The sequence below is a fragment of the Pseudophryne corroboree genome, chromosome 10 (genome assembly GCF_028390025.1).
Source record: "Pseudophryne corroboree isolate aPseCor3 chromosome 10, aPseCor3.hap2, whole genome shotgun sequence".
In the NCBI taxonomy this organism is placed as follows: domain Eukaryota; kingdom Metazoa; phylum Chordata; class Amphibia; order Anura; family Myobatrachidae; genus Pseudophryne; species Pseudophryne corroboree.
Window position 1 is genome coordinate 10,054,390 of NC_086453.1, and position 21,853 is coordinate 10,076,242.

The window sequence follows — 21,853 nt, forward strand, 5'->3', positions numbered from 1 at the left end:
CGGAAGAGAATATAGATTCAGGGTAGGGTAGAATGGCAGCGTCTAGGTTGCCTTCGCCGGAAGGACCTAGTGCACGTCAGGCAATGGGCGGGGTTGGGTTGGAGCCAAAAGAAGTGGCGCGCGTGCGCGCTGTGCGGGAAGTGTAACTAGCAGTGCACGCCTGCACGGTGATCAGTGGCGCGGAATGATGAGACGGGGCGGCCGCGGTGTTGCAGCGCTCCGTGGCTGGTGTATGGGAGCGGGATCCCCGGACAGGACGCGGTCAGCACGCAGCTGCTCTCAGGCTGGCAGAGAGTGAGATTCATTCAATGCTGTTTTGTTTGACTGGCGGGTGGCAATGGGATCTATCCCGGTGGGGATGGGAGCTGCTCAGTGTGCCCCGGGAGGTGGCGAGTCGGTTAATGCCCCCTTCCATCATATTCCAGCACTGAGTGGGTTATTGCCTGCCATCCCCTCCCAAATCATATTCCAGCACTGAGTGGGTTAATGCTGGCACGGGGTGGGTTAATGCCCCCCCTATGCCGGCACGGATTGGGTTAATGCCCCCCCTATGCCGGCACGGATTGGGTTAATGCCCCCCCTATGCCGGCACGGATTGGGTTAATGCCCCCCCTATACCGGCACGGATTGGGTTAATGCCCCCCCTATGCCGGCACGGATTGGGTTAATGCCCCCCCTATGCCGGCACGGGGTGGGTAAGTATTGCCCCATGCCAGCACTTTAGTGAGGGAGAACGAAGATGTCTAGTGCGAGTTGTGGTTTCCCTTCATCGCCGGGGCCTGTCCTATTAGTCAGTGCTGGTAATAGTATTGCTGGGGCCTGTCCTATGAGCCGCGATGCCGTCACTTATTCATCATCGGGGCCTCTCCTATGAGCCGCCATGCCGGCACTTATTCATCGCCGGGGCCTGTCCTATAATCAGTGCTGGTAATAGTATTGCTGGGGCCTATCCTATGAGCCATGATGCTGGCATTTATTCGTCACCGGAGCCTGTCCTATGAGCCACGATGCCGGCACTTATTCATCACCGGGGCCTGTCCTATGAGCCGCCATGCCGGCATTTATTCATCACCGGGGCCTGTCCTATGAGCCGCCATGCCGGCACTTATTCATCACCGGGGCCTGTCCTATGAGCCGCCATGCCGGCACTTATTCATCACCGGGGCCTGTCCTATGAGCCGCCATGCCGGCACTTATTGTGGATTATTCCTCGAGTGCCTCAGGAACCTGAAACATAATCCCGATGACGCTCTGCCGGAGCCGCGATAGCGCATAGTGTTGGGAGCTTATACCGTATCCCATGTTGCGCACGATTGTCCAAAAATACACGTAATCAAAATGTCCTGTAATTGGATACCGCAATAATGACAATTGAACAAAAATCGCGATATATGTCCATTTCTGATTCTCTAAAAAGTGATGGCATCTAATTGTATCTGCTCTTTACCCTCATCACTATTACAGGCCCCTTTATCAATAATTGCATCGCATTATACCAGCGGCGTGGAAGCGGGTATCCTGCGCATGAATGTCGCCCATTGCTGCCCAATGTTCTGGGTGACTCTGGGATGTGTAATAATGTCATGTAGCCCATAGGCTGCAACCAGCTCACGCCATCCTCAGATTGTTACCTGTGTTGTCCAAACTCTGGAGCTTGTTCAATCCGGCCTCATGGCATCCGCCATAGAAACCTACAGTGTGTGCTCTGCTGCCGTCAGTGGAAGTGTCACAGCGGTCCCTCAGTTATACACTTTTGTGGTATTACATGTTTGTGCTTACCCATAAAAACTTTTATTTTTTGTGTATAGGGATGTACCAAACAGTGATAATAGTGGAGAAGTTGCCCGTGGCAACCAATTAGCACTGACGTAACATTTATAATTTTCATACTGTAAAAGTATACAGACCAGCTAATTGGTTGCCGTGGACAACTTCTCTGGCTTACTTCTCCACTCTTATTTATTATTATTATCCTTATTCTTTATTTATATGGCGCCACAAGGGTTCCGCAGCGCCCAATTACAGAGTACATATGCACATAACCAAAACAGGAAAACCGACTTACAGCTGAAGACAATATAGGGCAAGTACAGGGTAACTAAGCATAAATACACCAGTAAACGACATAGAGATAAGTTCCAGGTGGCCGAGAACTGCAGGATTTGGGCAGTTGAGGATTATTAAAGTAAGAAAAGGATAAGCACATGAGGGAAGAGGGCCCTGCTCGTGAGAGCTTACATTCTAAGGGGAGGTGCAGACAGACGGGTGACACAGATGGGGTACATAAAGAGCTTAGTACATGTCCTTCTTAGAGTGTGTGTGGGGGTAGGGTTACATTTAGGCAGTGGGAAGGGAGGGTTAGGCACCACTAGCAGGGGCTTAGGCTGCTGGGGGAGGATGTTTCGGGTTATACACCTAAAAGCTAGGTGTAGGGGTAGGGTTACAATGTCAGCCTTTCACCTGTCAGGATGTCGCTTTCTCCTGACCGCCGGCGTTTCATACCCAACCCACACAATGGGCCTAGTTCATATCTGATCACTTCTGTGCGTTTTCACACAGCGAGCGAATAGATCCGAACTGCGTATGCATCACAATGCGCATTGGACAGCTACAACGGGCATCGTCGATCAGCGACGGGATGGTGTGAAGGATTCAGTCACACAGGCGTTTGCAAGGAGATTGACAGGAAGAGTGAGTTTGCGGGTGGTAACTGACCGTTTTCAGGGAGTGTCCGGAAAAACTCAGGCGTGCCCAAGCGTTTTCAGGGAGGGTTCCTGGCGTCGGCTCTAGCCCCGATCAGCAGGATTTGATTGCACTGGATAAGTAATGGCGCCCATACACTTGTGAGATATGGTATACAGTCCTTCGATTTCGACCGCATCTGTGAGAAATCAAAAGGATTGTATGCAGATATAAGGTACCATGTGACTCGATATGTGGGCACGCCGGTTGAATATCGCGTCTCATGATAGTATGTGCTGCACTTAATATTTATCGCATCGTGATCGCATGTGTTTTGAAAAAACACATGCAATATATCGCACTGCGATGGGCACCCGCCATCACGTGATTACCATGCGATCTATCACATGGTAATCACTTTGGCAGTTCAGGTGCGATTTCATGAACTGCCAGTGCGATGCCCCGAGTTGTCGCGTGGGATCGCACAAGTGTGTGGTCACCATTAGTCCTGCGCTGCGCAGATACTGCACAAACTGATTTTTGTGCAGCTCTGCAACACATGCGATCGCACACCTGCACAGTGAAATGTATTTATTTTCCTCCCTCTGTAGGCGACGACTATCTGATCACAGGACAGCGAGAAACGTCACCCAGCTGTCAGATCTGAATTATGACCAATGTTTTTGCAGTCTTTGGTTTACACACGTTCATTGCGTCATGCAATATGATGTGCTGATGTCCGATAGGACAATGTTACCCTGACATAATATCGTATCACCGTACAGCAGGTCGTGTAGCGTGAATACATAGGTTGGTCGCAGGTACTATGATTGCGCAACATATCATCGTGTTCATCAAATTGTGAAACTGACACCGTTCTCCATACGCCATCAACGTTTTCATTACACCAGCCAACTTCTTTGTAACTGTGATGTCACAGATCGTCGCACAGTGTCTGCCAGCGCTTACTTCTACCGGTTTCATATAAATACATTTTGTTACCCAAATTTCTGTGTGTATTTATTTTATTACTTGCAAACAAGATTTTTGTTGGATAAAAATGGAAAATAATGCATGCTGGTCTACCACAATTTGAAACCAGCAATGATTATGGGGGGGGTCATTCTGAGTTGAGCGCAATATGCACACGCGACATACGGGTACAACGAGCATCGTGGTGGTGCACAGGTTCTAGCGAAGCTTTCAGTCGCACAGCCGACCGCAAGAAGATTGACAGGAAGGGGGCGTTTCTGGGTGGCAACTGATCGTTTTCTGGGAGTGTTTGGAAAAAACACAGGCGTGACGTACAAGATGCAGGCGTGGCTGGGCGGGTGTATGACGTCAAAAGCCAACCCTCCAACGTTAGAATCAACGCACACGAAGAGTGACTACAGGGCTGGTCTTGTTTTGCACAAAATGATTTTGCAGGAGCTCTGCTGCACAGGCGTTCTCACTTCTGCAAAGCAAAAATACACTCCCCAGTGGGCGGCGGCAATGCGTTTGCACGGCTGCTAAAAACTGCTAGCGAGCGATGAACTCTGAATGACCACCATGGTTGGAGATGTGGGTGTCCTCCCAGCACATTGTACATCCAGACTGGATTACTGGGAACATAGAGGCGATACCCGCAGCATAGTGTGTCCCCCTTACTACCACCACCATGATTCCACACTCCCCCAGTGTGGCTTTCCTTGAGGAACCAAGCCTTAATGTGTACCCCCCACCCTGGTGTAAAAGAAGCCCTGTAGACAATTGCCCCTGGGTTCTTCTCGCATACCTCAAGAGCCTTATTCATGTTGGATGGCTAATGCGATGCCACTGCATTTTCACGTGATCGCAGCTCCTGTGCATGTCCGTTCTGCAGCGCACGGCCTGGAGAATGCCATTGCATCGCATTGACGCAAAACACCTCTGCCTGATTGACAAGCAGAGGTTCTTACGGAACGGTGCGGTGTTCTGGTGGTGTAGAATCTGTGTTGATCGGCTGGGTTGACAAACTGTTGTGGGCTCGGTGTATCCGCGTGATGTCACACGCTACTGCTGTGACCGAAAAAATGGGTGAGCTGTGTCAGCCTTCGCAGCCTGGCCGCTGAGGCAGGGGGCTTACACAAATCAGCAATGCGGCTGTAATTACACTGCAAAAGCGTCCCTGGTGGGCACTTGCAGCTGTGTGGGCCCCAGCATGCAAATAAGGCCCAATGGTGAGTATGGGAATGAAAAAGTTAAACTACTATAATGACTTTTTTTTTTTTTTTTTTTTTGAGCTACAGTTCCCAACATGTCCTTGTTCCCCCAACATGGGGGTGGGGGGGGACCCTGCATTGTCGCAGCTCCCTCTCCCCCTTCAGGTGATGAAAGCACAAATGCTGGTTACAAATTATGTGGGGAAACCTCTCCCACCGCCACTCGCACAGTAATAAAGAAAGACATGCAGAAGTATTGCAGTTAGTATTTGCCTGCTTATGACAGGCTGATATTTCATTTGGGTGTAAGGCTGGGTATACACTGGAGCGACAAGGATTCGTTCCAACATAGTAACGGATTCCCATCATTTTGAATTGCCCGTACGCTGGATATATTTTAATGAAGGATGGAACAACCATGTTCCGTCCTTCGTTAACATAAACAAGGATGCTAGCAACAGACGCCTGGTTTGATATGCAGCACATCAAACCAAGCAACTGTCGTAGTCGACTAGGGGAGGGCCCAGTCCTTGATACACACTGATCAATGTAAGCCAGGCATGTACAAACTGTGGCCCTCCAGCGGTTGTGAAACTACATTTCTCTTGCGTCCTAGAGGATGCTGGGGTCCACATTAGTAACATGGGGTATAGGCGGGTCCACCAGGAGCCATTGGCACTTTAAGAGTTTGAGAGTGTGGGCTGGCTCCTCCCTCTATGCCCCTCCTACCAGACTCAGTTTAGAAAATGTGCCCGGAGGAGCCGGTCACAGCTAGGGGAGCTCTACTGAGCTTTCCTGGAAAAGTTTTAAGTGAGTTTGTTTTTTTACAGGAGGCTGTTGTCAACAGCCTGCCTGCAGCGAGGGACTAAGGGGGAAAGCAGTGACCGCCCTGCGGGGTCTGAGCCGCTGACTGGACACTGAGCTCCAGAGGGGTCTGATCGGTCTCCGCCACAGGGGAACCAATCGCCCCAGCAGCATGCAGCCGACCCCTTACAGAGCTGAAGTGAGTGGTGAGTTAGTCACCGACCCCCCCCCCCCCCCCCTTCCCTAGCAAGTGGGGGGCCAGTGTGAAGGTGGTGGCAATGGGGAAGCTCCTGGATGGTACCAGAGGCACATAGTGAGGGGCGCCCTGGGCCAGCGCTTACACACCACACTGGTCAGCAAGCCTGTCTGGGTACAGGGATCTCAGCCAGCAAAACTCCTCAGGCCAGTTTAAACTTCTGAAGAGCGGGAAGACCGCACCATTAAGGGGGCGGAGCTTCTCAGAGCGGACCCTGCAGCGTTCCAGCGCCATTTTCCTGCCTGCACAGCACTGAGAGGAAGAACAGCTCCCTCAACAGCAACTCCAGCTATCTGTACAATGTACCAGGGGGTTGTAGAAGGGAGGGGAGGCTGTTATTTGACACTGTGTCCTATTATTTTTAGCACAGTCAGCGCTGATAAGGAGTTTCTCCTTGCTAAAAAGCGCTGTGTGTGGGTTGGCTCTGATGTCTCTCTCTTGCCATTCTTGGGGGGGGACACTGTCTGCCCCCACGTGTGTGTGTAGTGTTTGATTGTCTCCTGTAGCAATGTCCAGGGACACAGTGTCATATACTGCAGAGGATTTATCCTCCCAGGATGATCCCATTCCATGTAATCAGGTTAGCACTGGTTTAGCACAGATTCCAGCAAGGGAACCAGAGTGGTTTTCCTCTATCAAGACTTGGATTTCTCAGATTTCTGACAGGGTTGCTAGTAATGAGTCTGCAACCCAGCTATTGCAGACCTCTATGGCTGAATGGCCCTTGTCTGGTTCCCTTGGGACACCCCGCTATATACCGCCACAAACGTGCGCTTGTGCAGGTAACACAAGACGATACCGATACTGACACTACAGATGGTGAAGAGGATGTGTTAAGGGGGTCTGCATCTCATGCAAAGGGGGTGCAATTGTTGATAGAGGCTATGTGTTAAATGTTACTGATACCACACCTGAGCAGGTTGAGGAGGCTTTTTTCACAGAAAATAAAAAAGCCTCGCTAACCTTCCCTGCGAGTTGAACGCTATTTTTGAAAAAGCATGGGTAAACCCTGAAAAGAAATTTCAGATCCCAAAAAGGGTTCTGGTAGCTTTTCCTTTCCCTGAAGAGGACAGGAAAAAATGGGAAAACCCTCCGATTGTTGATGCATCTGTGTCCAGACTCTCAAAAAAGGTGGTTTTGCCTGTTCCAGGATCTACCACCTTAAAGGAGCCGGTAGATAGAAAGATTGATAACACGCTTAAATCAATGTATACTGCTTCTGGGGCTATATTACATCCCACTATTGCTAGTGCATGGATTGCAAAAGCAATCGTGAAGTGGTCGGCTACCTTACTTGAGGATTTGGATACGATGGATAGGGATGATGTTGCATTTTATTTACGCAACATACATGATTCTGTGGGTTTCATGATAGACTCCTTGAAAGACCTGGGTTCCATGGCTGCAGGAATTTCTTCCATGTCTGTTTCAGCTCGTCGGGGACTTTGGCTGCGCCAGTGGTCGGCCGACGCGGAATCCAGAAGGAGTGTGGAGTCCCTGCCCTATACAGGTCAGGCTCTCTTTGCGGAAGCTCTAGATGCGTGGATCTCCACCGTTATGGCGGGTAAGTCTCCGTTTCTTCCCTCTGCAGCTCCTGCGCCGAAGAAATCATTCTCCTCAGCTGCACCGCAGTCCTTTCGGCCTAACAAGCCTAGAAAGGCCAGGACTTCCAATACCTTCATTAGGGGAGGTCGGGTTAAGTCCAAGAAACCTGCCGCTGCAGGTTCCCAGGAACAAAAGCTGGCGTCAGGTACCCCAAAGTCCTCCGCATGACGGTGGACTGCACGGCCCGGTGGTGGGGCCTGTGGGAGCGAGACTCAGACATTTCAGTCATGTCTGGGTATCGTCCGGCCTGGATTCCTGGGTAATAGATAGTGTCCCAGGGATACAGGCTGGAATTTCAAAGTCTCCCTCCGCACCGCTTTTTCAAGTCAGGCTTACCAACTCTGTTGGAGGACAGCACTATTCTTCAAGACTTTGTCCAAAAGCTGGTGGAGGCACAGGTTATTGTGCCAGTCCCACCTCACATGCTGACCAAAGGTTACTATTCGAACCTTGTCGTGGTAGCGAAACCGGATGGTTCGGTCAGGCCCATTCTGAACCTAAAATCATTGAACCCCTTTCTAAAGGAGTTCAAGATGGAGTCTTTCAGGGCGGTGATATCAGGTCTGGAAGAGGGGGAATTCCTAGTGTCACTAGATATCAAGGATGCGTACCTTCACATTCCGATCTGGCTGCCGCATCAGGCTTATCTCCGTTTCGCATTGCTGCACTGTCATTATCAGTTCCAGGCCCTGCCATTCGGACTCTCCACAGCACCGAGGGTATTTACCAAGGTGATGGCGGAAGTAATGATACTGCTCCGCAAACAGGGTGTGAACATCATTCCATATCTGGACGATCTGATAAAGGCGTCGTCCAAGGAGACACTACTACAGTCCATTGTTCTCACAACGCGACTGCTCCAGAGTCACGGTTGGATTCTGAACTTTCCAAAGTCACATTTGAAACCTACCCAGAGATTTGTCATTTCTGGGAATGATCCTGGATACGGAAGTGCAGCGGGTGTTTCTTCCACAGGACAAGGCGTTGGTGATACAAGCCATGGCTCGGGAGGTCCTAAAACCACCCCGGGTATCAGTTTATCAATGCATCCGCCTATTGGGAAAGATGGTGGCCTCTTATGAGGCTCTCCAGTACGGGAGATTCCATGCTCGGACCTTACAACTGGATCTCCTGGACAAGTGGTCGGGATTTCACCTCCACATGCACCAGAGAATTTGTCTGTCACCAAAGGCAAGGATTTCACTCCTGGTGGCTTCAACTGCCTCACCTCCTGGAAGGCCGCCGGTTCGGGATTCAGGACTGGGTCCTGCTAACAACGGATGCGAGCCTCAAGGGTTGGGGAGCGGTCACTCAAGGAGTAACCTTCCAGGGAAGGTGGTCAAGCCTGGAAGCCTGCCCATCAACATTCTGGAACTAAGAGCCGTCTACAATGGTCTTCAGGCGGCCCCTCTTCTAAGGAATCTGGCCATTCAAGTACAGTCGGACAACATAACAGTGGCTTACATAAACCGACAGGGCGGAACGAAGAGCAGAGCGGCGATGTCAGCGGTGACAAGAATACTCCTCTGGACAGAAAAGCACGCGTTTGCGCTGTCAGCCATCTTCATTCTGGGAGTTGACAACTGGGTATCAGACTTCCTCAGCAGACACTATCTCCTTCCAGGAGAGTGGGGACTCCATCCAGACGTGTTCACACATAGCGGATCTTTGGAGCTTACCGCAAATAGACATGATGGACTCTCGTCTCAACAAGAAGCTTCTGAGGTATTGTTCCAGGTCGAGGGACCCGCAGGTGGTGGCTGTGGACGCCCTGGTGTCTCCGTGGGTATCCAGTCAGTGTACGTGTTCCCTCCACTTCCTCTCATTCCAAGAATCCTAAAACTCATAAGGAGAACAAGGGTTCAAGCGATCCTCATTGCCCCAGACAGGCCAAGAAGGGCTTTGTATGCGGACCTTCTGAATCTGCTGCAAGAAGATCCGAGGCCTCTTCCTCTTCGGGAGGACCTGCTACAGCAGGGGCTGTTCGCCTATCAAGACTTACCGCGGCTACGTTTGACGGCATGGAAGTTGAGCGCCTGATTCTGGCTCGGAAAGGCATTCCGAAGAAAGTTATTCCTACCCTCATACAGGCTAGGAAAGGGGTAACATCTAAACATTACCATCGTATTTGGAAGAAATATGTCTCTTGGTGTGAATTCAAGAAGTTTCCCTCCCTGAGGTTCAGACCTTTTTGAAGGGAGTTCTGCACATTCAACCTCCCTTTGTACCGCCTACGGCGCCTTGGGACCTTAACGTGGTGTTGCAGTTCCTCCAGTCGGATTGGTTTGAGCCTCTACAGGTGGTGGAGCTCAAATTTCTTACTTGGGGTCACTTTGTTGGCCTTAGCTTCTGCTAGGCGGGTGTCAGAGATGGGGGCTTTGTCCTGTAAAAGCCCTTACTTGATCTTCCACGAAGATAGAGATGAGCTACGGACACGCCATCAGTTTCTTCCGAAGGTTGTGTCGGCATTTCATATCAGTGCCAGTGGCTACTGACTCCTCTATTACTTCAAAGTCCTTGGCTGTCATAAGGGCTCTGAAGATTTATGTGAAGAGAACTTCTCGTCACAGGAAGTCGGACCCTGTTTGTCCTATATGATCTCAAGAAAATTGGGTGTCCTGCTTCTAAGCAGTCGATATCGCGCTGGATCAGGTTCACTATCCAGCATGCTTATTCTACGGCAGGATTGCAGTGTCCAAAATCTGTCAAGGCCCACTCTACTCGTAAGGTGGGGTCTTCCTGGGCAGCTGCCCGGGGGGTGTCTCGGCATTAAGACTTTGCCGAGCTGCAACTTGGTCTGGGTCGAACACGTTTGCTAAGTTCTACAAGTTCGATACTTTGGGCTCTGATGATCTGAAGTTCAGTCAATCAGTTCTGCAGGAGCCTCCGCGCTCTCCCTCCCATTCTGGGAGCTTTGGTACATCCCCATGGTACTAATGTGGACCCCAGCATCCTCTAGGACGTAAGAGAAAATAGGATTTTGGTTACCTACCGGTAAATCCTTTTCTCGTAGTCCGTAGAGGATGCTGGGTGCCCGCCCAGCGCTTCGTTTTCCTGCTGTGGTTATCTGGTTCAGTACAACTTCGTTTTAGTTGAGTGCTGCAGTGTTGCTTGGTAAGTAATGTTTCAGTGGTTGCTGGATTAGTTCAAGCTAGTTGTCTTGACGTGCCTTGTATGTGTGAGCTGGTATGAATCTCACCACTATCTGTGTTAAGTCCTTCTCTCGAAGTATGTAGTCTCAGGCACAGTTTCTAGACTGAGTCTGGTAGGAGGGGCATAGAGGGAGGAGCTAGTCCACACTCTCAAACTCTTAAAGTGCCAATGGCTCCTGGTGGACCCGTCTATACCCCATGGTACTAATGTGGACCCGAGCATCCTCTACGGACTACGAGAAAAGGATTTACCGGTAGGTAACCAAAATCCTATTATCCCAGCATGCCCGGACACCGTATTATCAGAGAATGTTAAAGCTGTGTCAGGGCATGCTGGGATGTGTAGTTTCTCCGGCAGGGTCCACAGGTTATCCACAGGATAACAATGGGATATGATGGAGCGACAGCTGATTGGCACCAAACGATCACAAGCTTTCAGTCCTCCCAGGATGTAACGGGCTCGTCCATGTATCCCCGCCCACTGGCTCAGGCAAATCAGTTTTTTGTTTGGTGCGGCAGGAGCCGGACCATGGTCACAGCTTTCTTATTTTATTTTTATAGCCTTACTACATTGTTTTTGAGTGATCTTACCTAATAGCGTCTTACACGCATATCGGAAAGAGTCGCTCCAACAACTCTCCGCCGGGTCGCAACAACGCTTACCCACGGTACAAGTGCTGTCTCGACGGGCGTCTGTGTCGGATAAACTAGCAGGTCCAGCAGACGTTACCAGGCTGTGGCCGGAGCACAGGGAGAAGGTAAGGCATCGGTTCCGCCTAGAAGGGAAATACGGACACAGCCGCACTGTATTGGGTGGAGACTATCAAACAGTAACTGGCGCACCGCCACCACAGGTGCTCCAGCGCTAGTGTTAGGGTCTCCTGCCCTGTGCTGCCACGTCGTCATGGCAACCGGGAGACAAGTGCTAGCGGAGTAACCTGAGCGCAGCTGATACTCCGGTTCGGGTCTTTTGCTGTGCAGTGGTTACAGGCTCTGTGCACGGCAGGGGATCCGGTGCTGGTTTTTGTGCCCACAGTCTGTGAGGTCTGAGTGGGGCGTGGACAGCACCTGCTTTATAAGGCCTCTTCTCAGGTTAAGCAGATGCTGCTGAATCTTTGTTGGTTAGTCAGTTCCTGAAAGTTAGCCAGTACTGTGTAGCTTTGTATTTGTTGTTGCTTACTGCAAATAGGCCTGGGGATTTGGTACTACACTCTGCCAATCCAGACCTAGCAGTAAGACTGGAGTCAGTCGTTTAGGTTGCTGGGGTTCTTTTACTACTCTGTGAACTTGGCAAGTTTGCGGCTGTATTCTAAGACTTGCCTGCCTAAATCCTGTCTCACTGTGCAAGGTGTCAGGTGTCAGTTTAGTGGCAGTAAGGTGAACCTGTGCACTGCAAGTGAGAATTGGGATTGTGGAGACTCTCCTTGTGTCTATCATTCCATCTCTGACCAAGGAGTTTACTGCCACACCCGTTGGTAACCCTTTAGGGTTTTGCTGTTGCCCTTAGCAACAGCATTTCGGGTTCTCTACGTATTAAAACACAACATCTTGCTTTTCCCATCTGAGCATTACTAATACTAGGGAGACACCCAGTTCCTTAGCCTCTGGGCTTCTCTGTTCACTTTGTGTGTATTTTGTTACCCTATCACCTTCTGTGTCTGTCTGTGAGTTCATTTGCTTTGCATACCTATCCGTTTAGACACCAGTACATTCCTGCAGGCACTGGTGTGCATAACAGTTCAAACACCAGTACATTCCTGCAGGCACTGGAGTGCATAACAGTTCTGACACCAGTACATTCCTGCAGGCACTGGTGTGCATAACATATTCAGCAGCCTAATACTCCTGTTGAAATTTTGTGGGAATATGGAGCATACCCCTCAAAATACGTTGCAACAGGTGGTCGATCAGGTGCAGGTCCTGACTCGACAATTTAATGATTTGTCCATTAAAATGCACACCTCCCAGGCCGCTGGCGGAGCTCCCGCAGCAGCAGCACCTTCAGGGGTTAAGGAGCCGAAAGTAAATCTCCCGGATCGTTTTTCTGGAGATCGCTCGCAGTTCTTTTGTTTCAAGGAGAGCTGCAAGCTATACTTCCGGCTTAGGCCTCAGTCTTCTGGGTCGGAGATTCAGCGGGTGGGCATAGTGATTTCCTTGCTACAAGGAGACCCACAGGTCTGGGCATATGGGTTGCAGCCTGACTGTCCGTCGCTTAAAAGTGTTTTTTTACGGCACTGGGCATGTTGTATGATGACCCTGACAAGACGGCCTCAGCCGAGGCTCAGATTTCGATCCTTAAGCAAGGGCGAAGGCCAGTTGAGGTTTACTGTACAGAGTTTCGGAGGTTGGCCCATGATACCCAGTGGAATGACCCAGCCCTGAGACACCAGTACCGAAGAGGTCTTTCTAACCAGATAAAGGACCAACTGGTACAATATCCCTTGCCTGATAGCTTGGATCAGCTCATGCAGTTATCCATCCGGGTGGATAGACGGCTGAGAGAGCGTAGGCTTGAAAGGGAGACTGAGGTTTCCTTCTTTCCCAAGGGAACCTCAGACTCTGAGAAATTTTCCGAGGAGCCTATGCAGATTGGGGCTAATCGCCTCTCCTCGCGTGAGAAGACGCGGAGGAGACAGCAGGGGTTGTGTTTGTACTGTGGGAATAAAGGTCATGTGGTAGTATCATGCCCAGAAAAGCCGGAAAACTTCAGGGCCTGAGGGTGATGGGAAATATCCTGTCAGGCCAGAAGTCAGAATTTCCCAAGAAGACTTTTATCATTCCGGTGACCTTGAAGATCCTCGGTCAAACTGTCAAGACTGAGGCCTTTGTGGACAGTGGGGCCGACGGGGTTTTTATGGACCGCCAATTCGCCCTGAAACACTCTGTTCCCTTAGTACCCTTGGCATCGGAAATTGAGATTTGCGGGTTAAACGGGGAACCATTATCCCAAGGTAAAATTACCTCTTGCACTAGCCAGATTTCTTTGTTTATTGGAGCCACACACTCTGAAAAATTGTCCTTTTATGTGACTGTCTGTACTTTTGCCCCATTGGTGTTGGGGTTACCCTGGTTAAGGGCCCACAATCCTCAATTTGACTGGGTCTCTGGGGAGATTCTTAGTTGGGGTACTGATTGTTTCAGGAGTTGCTTGAGCCTTCCAGTCAGGCTCTCGCAGCTAAGTTTGCCAGGGTGTTATGCAGATTTTGCGGACGTGTTCTCCAAAAAAATTGCAGAGGTACTACCTCCCCATCGCCCCTATGACTGTGCCATTGATTTGTTGCCAAATGCTAAGCTTCCCAAGAGCAGGTTGTACTCCCTGTCACGTCCTGAGACTCCGGCTATGGCAGAGTACATTCAGGAGAACTTGGCTAAGGGATTTATCAGACCTTCACAGTCTCCAGTTGGGTCGGGGTTCTTCTTCGTGGGTAAAAAGGACTGTTCGTTGCGACCCTGCATCGACTTCAGGGAATTGAACCGTATCACGATTAAAAACTCATACCCACTGCCTCTCATTTCGGTCTTGTTTGACCAGCTTCGTACTGCCACCATTTTTTCTAAGATTGACCTACGCGGTGCGTACAATCTAATCCGAATAAGAGAGGGGGATGAATGGAAGACTGCCTTTAATACCCACTCAGGGCATTATGAATATTTGGTGATGCCTTTTGGGCTCTGTAATGCCCCGGCAGTCTTCCAGGATTTCATGAATGATGTGCTCAGGGAATATTTGGATAGATTCTTAGTTGTATACTTAGATGACATCCTAGTCTTCTCCCATTCCCTGGAGGAACATCGGAAGCATGTACGCTTAGTCCTCCAGAAACTCAGAGACCACCGGCTTGGGGCGAAGCTGGAGAAGTGCGAATTTGAAGTTCAGCAAATCGCATTTCTAGGATATATTATCTCCCCAGAAGGTTTCCAAATGGAGGGTTCCAAGGTACAGGCAGTCCTGGATTGGGTGCAGCCCACTAGTTTGAAGGCGCTTCAGCGTTTCCTGGGCTTTGCAAATTTTTATAGACGATTTATCGCTGGATTTTCGTCTATAGTGGCGCCTTTGGTGGCACTCACTAAGAAAGGGGCGGATGTTGCTCACTGGTCTTGTGAGGCTAAAGCGGCTTTTGCCCGTCTCAAAAGGGCATTTGTATCGGCCAAGGTGCTGCGACACCCAGATCCAGAGCGTCCTTTTGTGGTGGAGGTGGATGCCTCTGAGATGGGTATTGGGGCAGTGCTTTCTCAGATGGGAGTGTCTGATAATCGCCTTCATCCCTGTGCTTGCTTTTCCCGTAAATTTTCGCCTGCCGAGATGAATTATGACGTGGGTAACCGGGAATTGTTGGCTATTAAGGATGCACTCGAGGAGTGGAGACACTGGCTTGAGGGGGCTAAGTTTGTGGTCTCAATTCTCACCGACCATAAGAATCTGGCATATTTTGAGTCAGCGAAGCGTCTCAATGCCGGGCAGGCACGATGGGCTTTGTTTTTTGCTCGCTTTAATTTTTTGATAACATATCGCCCTGGGTCAAAAAACATCAAGGCTGATGCGCTCTCGCGGAGTTTTGCTCCAATCCAGGAGACCACCGAGGAGCCGTTGCCCATTGTGTCCCCATCATGTATTAAAGTGGGCATTACCCAGGACCTCTTATCATTAGTCCTTAGAGCACAGGAGCAGGCTCCTCCAGACCTTCCGGTAGGTCTTTTGTTTGTGCCTCCTAGGTTAAGACAGCGAGTGTTCCTGGAATTCCATGCCAAGAAGTCGGCAGGTCACCCGGGTATTGCCAGAACTCGGGAGTTGCTATCTAGGGCGGTGTGGTGGCCCTCGGTGGCTAAGGATGTGGATCAGTGGGTTCGGGCATGTGACATCTGTGCCCGAAATAAGACTCCTAGAGGGGTTCCTGTTGGCCCATTACATCCACTCTCTATCCCATCTAAGCCATGGACCCACATTTCAATGGATTTTGTGGTGGACTTGCCCAAATCCTCGGGGATGACAGCCATCTGGGTTGTCGTTGACAGGTTTTCGAAGATGGCGCACTTCGTTCCACTGGTTGGGCTGCCATCGGCCAGACGCCTGTCTGAATTATTTATGCTGCATGTTGTGCGTCTCCACGGGTTGCCACTTGATGTGGTCTCTGACCGCGGATCCCAGTTTGTGGCCAAATTCTGGAGGGCATTTTGTTCCGATCTCCAGATTTCTGTCAGCTTGTCGTCAGGCTACCATCCGCAGTCTAATGGGCAGACTGAAAGGGTGAACCAGTCCTTGGAGCAGTTCCTCAGGTGTTATGTCTCCCAAGTGTCAGACTGACTGGGTTGCTCATCTGTCCATGGCGGAGTTTGCCTATAACAACGCGGCTCACTCTGCTACAGGGATCTCTCCCTTCCTTTGTGTGTATGGGCATCATCCTAAGGCCAATTCTTTTGACCCCCTGGACTCCACGCCTGGTGGTTCCTCTGTGGTTTCGGTCCTTAGAGGTATTTGGCGGAAAGTGAAGAAAGCCCTTGTGTCTGTGTCATTAGTGACCAAAAGGGTTTTTGATAAGCGGAAAAGACCCTGCAGCTTCAAATTAGGAGACTTCGTCTGGTTGTCTACCAAGAATTTGAAGTTGAGACAGCCATCTCATAAGTTAGGCCCCCGGTTCATCGGCCCTTATAAGATCACCAGGGTTATCAATCCGGTGGCATTTCAGTTAGATCTGCCCCGTTCTTTGGGCGATTAGTAATCCTTCTTCCAGTGGAAGACCTTCCCCTCTTCTGATACGTGGCCAGAGGGAGTTTGTTGTTGAAAGGATTCTTGACTCCAAGATGGTTCGGGGTCGGCTGTAATTTTTGGTGCACTGGAAGGGGTAGGGCCCGGAGGAGCGGTCGTGGGTGCGCAGTTGTGATCTTCATGCCCCCAGACTGATACGCTCTTTCTTCTCGCAGTTCCCCGATAAACCCGGTGGTAGGGGTTCTTTGACCCCTCGTCAGAGGGGGGGTACTGTTAGGGTCTCCTGCCCTGTGCTGCCACGTCGTCATGGCAACCGGGAGACAAGTGCTAGCGGAGTAACCTGAGCGCAGCTGATACTCCGGTTCGGGTCTTTTGCTGTGCAGTGGTTACAGGCTCTGTGCACGGCAGGGGATCCGGTGCTGGTTTTTGTGCCCACAGTCTGTGAGGTCTGAGTGGGGCGTGGACAGCACCTGCTTTATAAGGGCTCTTCTCAGGTTAAGCAGATGCTGCTGAATCTTTGTTGGTTAGTCAGTTCCTGAAAGTTAGCCAGTACTGTGTAGCTTTGTATTTGTTGTTGCTTACTGCAAATAGGCCTGGGGATTTGGTACTACACTCTGCCAATCCAGACCTAGCAGTAAGACTGGAGTCAGTCGTTTAGCTTGCTGGGGTTCTTTTACTACTCTGAACTTAGCAAGTTTGCGGCTGTATTCTAAGACTTGCCTGCCTAAATCCTGTCTCACTGTGCAAGGTGTCAGGTGTCAGTTTAGTGGCAGTAAGCTGAACCTGTGCACTGCAAGTGAGAATTAGGATTGTGGAGACTCTCCTTGTGTCTATCATTCCATCTCTGACCAAGGAGTTTACTGCCACACCCGTTGGTAACCCTTTAGGGTTTTGCTGTTGCCCTTCGCAACAGCATTTCGGGTTCTCTACGTATTAAAACACAACATCTTGCTTTTCCCATCTGAGCATTACTAATACTAGGGAGACACCCAGTTCCTTAGCCTCTGGGCTTCTCTGTTCTCTTTGTGTGTATTTTGTTACCCTATCACCTTCTGTGTCTGTCTGTGAGTTCATTTGCTTTGCATACCTATCCGTTCAGACACCAGTACATTCCTGCAGGCACTGGTGTGCATAACAGTTCAAACACCAGTACATTCCTGCAGGCACTGGAGTGCATAACAGTTCTGACACCAGTACATTCCTGCAGGCACTGGTGTGCATAACAGCTAGGCCTTAGGGATCATAAGGCACCAGGATTAGTATGAGGCTGCGATCCCTAGGGTTGATATCAGCGGTGGGGAGTCAGACGCTCTCCTTGTCGCCATGAACTGTTGCCTCACTTTTGTCTCAGACGCTACCACGAGGGGTCTCGGTCGCAGCGTAGGCCGCTGCATCTGCATGCACTAGCGTTCACTGAACGTCTATGTCCACTAAAAGTTCCCGGAGCGTCAGTGTACACTAGTAGCGTCTGGATCCATTCGGCGTTTGTTGATCGACCCTGGAAGTGGGGTGAGTCTCCCTGTATCCCACTCTACTGGAGTACGGGTTATACACCACTAAAATTCTATCTACTTTTGTCAGTATGAATAGTTAACTTTAGTGCCTATTGCATATGAGCCTGTGTACTTTTACTGTGGTTTTCTTCGCAATGCGTCTGAATACGTTAAATAACTGTATGGAACACTCCTTCATACTTTTGAAGTGTTCGTAGTTGACTTATATGCTCATATGACTAATTTATAACGTGACTGCTAGTGTGATTGCTGACTTAATGTATATTTGTCAGCGGTTTCTTCTGAGCCTCAATGCTTGGGTTGTGGTCAGATTGATGTCACTTTAAATATAGTAAAGTGATTACAGTCACAGATTGTGTAGTATACTGTGAAAAGCAGATTTATCATGTCTAAGAGCGGCAAAGGTGACGAGGTTACATTAACAGTAACACTAACACTCCTAACATGTTTATCCTGCAAGGTGGGATTTTCCTCTCCGCATCTGGCACATGATGGGTTATGTGCAAATGTTTTTCATTTCAGCAGATTGCAAGGCAGATCCCTGTTCAACGGCAGTTAGATCCGCCTTGGGCTATGTTTGCACAGACCTTATCCAGTATAGCTGACAAGTTAGTCCCTACAGCTTCAACCTCAGGAATAGGGTACACTATTAACCCATACATGCAGCTCCCTTCTTATGGTATAGCCCCAACAGCTTCTGCAAATCAACAAGCTGATAAACCAAGGGTAAATATATCCTCAAATTCACAGGCTACAGATGATGATAGCTCTATATACTCTGCTTCAGCATATGAAGAACAGGTAGAAGGTATCAGCTCAGAGGATATGGCTGAGTTAATTGGAGCAATGAAGGCTATTCTGTCTCTAGAGGATCCAGCAGAGCCAATAGTAAAAACTAAAGCACCAGTGTTTAAACGTCCCAAAACAGTTAGGGTTGAGCTTCCAGGGTCAGAGTTGCTGACGGAAATTATGGAAGAAGCTTGAGCTACATTCAATAGGAAATACAGAATTAAAAAAAAATGGGATTCCTATTACCCTTTTCTGACTGGAGACGGTTTAAAGAGAAGTGCCACCTAAGGTAGATACGCACGTCATTCGTTCAGTGCGAAAATCTATTTTGCCTTTACCATCAACATCGTTAAATGATGTCACAGACAGAAGAGTGGATGGGTTTTTGAAAAACATTTTCTCTGTCAGGGGCAGTCATAAGGCTGGCTATGGCCTCAGCCTGGATGGCAAAGGCGGTAGCTGAATGGGCTGAGGTACTGGAAGACGGGCTTTCAGCACCTACTAGGGAGCAGGAGTCTCATATAGCCCATATGAAACAGGCTGCGGTATTCTTAGAAGAAGCAGCAATGGATATGGGTATTATTGCTTCCAAAGCGTCAGCCTTAACGGTAGCTGCTTGCAGAGCAATTTGGCTACGTACATGGAAAGCTGATTCAGAATCCAAGAAGGTTCTGGAATCTCTGCCTTTTGTGGGGAATATTCTCTTTGGTAAGGAATTGACAGATATTCTGGAGTCAGAAGCAGAATCCAAGAAGGTCAGGTTTCCTGCCAGTTATAACGCTAGGCCCTGGGGTTCGGGTTTCGGTTATTTCGGTGGCAAGGTAAAACAAAATGCAAAAATTATTCTAAGCAGCCCCAATACAATAAGTTTGGTAAAACAAAGAAGCATATTCCACCCTCGTTCATCGGGCATCTGTCTTTTACTTACTGCCCACAGGTCCCCATACAGTAGAAGCACACTCCTAATGTTATCAATTTGTTCCCATTATATTGTAAGCTTTTAGGAGCCCTTGCTATTGGATACAGCTTCAAATCAACTGTTAATTTCATTGAACACCTGGCTTTACAGCTGTATTGTGTACTGAGAATTGTGGTGTTACTGGTTTACGGTTATGCTCTGGTTAGTTACTGTTCTTTTTTTTTTTTTTTTCTGTATGGTGATGCGGAACTGTAGTGGTGCACTATAAATAGTATAAAAGCATTTTTATAACATTAACACTATTTAAATATTGTTGCTAAAAATGTGTAATTAAATAATATATTTTAATTAACAGATGGCAGACTTACAGGAAAAAGTAGACGTCGCAGTAGAGAAGAAAATTATTAGCTTGCACGACGACGGTGTACGCAAAATAAGTGAAAAGATGCGACACTTGAATTCATTTGTGTCGCATGAATTATTTCCAGGTGCTGGGCCTCCACCAGGTTTACGGAGACACTTTTTTTTTTCCCCAACAGAAAAGATATCATTAATATTATGTGCAAAGCTAAATATGCCGGACGGAATTCAGCAATAGATCAGGAGAATCTGTTAAATATTTTGAATTAATGGCAGCAGGAAGATTAAAAAATACACGTGTACTGCAGGCCGAATACTGCTACAGATCAATGACGGAGAACAAATTTCTCAAAGAGATGCTACTAAAGTACGGCAATCAAATAACTCTATTGGATGCAACATATTGTACTACGCGATATGCCTTGCCACTTTTTTTCCTCTGTGTGAGAAATAATATTGGTTATGCAGTAGTTGGTGCCTTTGTAATCCAAAAGAAAAGATCTTCATGCATCGTGGAGGCGTTACAATTTTTCAAAACATGGAACCCGGCTTGGAAACCAAATTGATTCTTGGTGGATTTCTGTCAGGAAGAGATAAATGCAATAAGTGATTTGTTTGAAGGTTTGTAATTGCTAAAAAAAATTATATGTACAGAGAGTATACCCCATGCTCTGTCACCCCCCACTCTCTCTTCTCTGCTGCTCTGTCCTCCTCCTCCTGCACCTTGCCCTCCTCTCTACTTATCTCCCTCCACACTAATTTAATTATGAATACATGCAAAGGTCACATAAGATTGTCTTATTTGGCTAGGTTTGTTATGGCTCACACTGTGCATTCATGTTGGAAACTGGATAGACCTTATAAAATAATAATATAGATTTCTCTGACGTCCTAGTGGATGCTGGGAACTCTGTAAGGACCATGGGGAATAGCGGCTCCGCAGGAGACTGGGCACAAAAGTAAAAGCTTTAGTACTACCTGGTGTGCACTGGCTCCTCCCCCTATGACCCTCCTCCAAGCCTCAGTTAGATTTTTGTGCCCGGCCGAGAAGGGTGCACACTAGGGGCTCTCCTGAGCTTCTTAGTGAAAGTTTTAGTTTAGGTTTTTTATTTTCAGTGAGACCTGCTGGCAACAGGCTCACTGCATCGAGGGACTAAGGGGAGAAGAAGCGAACTCACCTGCGTGCAGAGTGGATTGGGCTTCTTAGGCTACTGGACACCATTAGCTCCAGAGGGACCGATCACAGGCCCAGCCTTGGAGCTCGGTCCCAGAGCCGCGCCGCCGGCCCCCTTACAGAGCCAGAAGCAAGAAGAGGTCCGGAAAATCGGCGGCAGAAGACATCCTGTCTTCCGCAAGGTAGCGCACAGCACTGCAGCTGTGCGCCATTGCTTCTCAGCACACTTCACACTTCGGTCACTGAGGGTGCAGGGCGCTAGGGGGGGGCGCCCTGAGCAGCAATAGAAACACCTTGGCTGGCTAAAAATACATCACATATAGCCCCTCGGCTATATGGATGAATTTTAACCCCTGCCAGATTTTCACAAAAAGCGGGAGAAAGGCCGCCGAGAAGGGGGCGGAGCCTATCTCCTCAGCACACAGGCGCCATTTTCCCTCACAGCTCCGCTGGAAGGACGTCTCCCTGACTCTCCCCTGCAGTCCTGCACTACAGAAACAGGGTAAAAAAGAGAGGGGGGCACTAATTGGCGGGTTATTAACAATACAGCAGCTATAAGGGAGAAACACTTATATAAGGTTGTCCCTATATCTATATATAGCGCTCTGGTGTGTGCTGGCATACTCTCCCTCTGTCTCCCCAAAGGGCTAGTGGGGTCCTGTTATCAGAGCATTCCCTGTGCGTGTGCTGTGTGTCGGTACGTTTGTGTCG

The 21,853-nt window shown here is 49.1% G+C and overlaps 1 long non-coding RNA gene across 1 annotated transcript in view; it reads left to right on the top strand.

Moving 5' to 3' along the window:
- Positions 1–136: 136 nt before the first annotated feature.
- LOC134965752 (uncharacterized) overlaps positions 137–21,853 on the top strand; it is a 66,197-nt gene continuing 44,480 nt past the window's right edge. The window contains exons 1-2 of the long non-coding RNA XR_010188507.1: positions 137–294; positions 19,964–20,589. This is a non-coding gene — a long non-coding RNA (uncharacterized LOC134965752). The remainder of the gene's footprint in view (positions 295–19,963; positions 20,590–21,853) is intronic.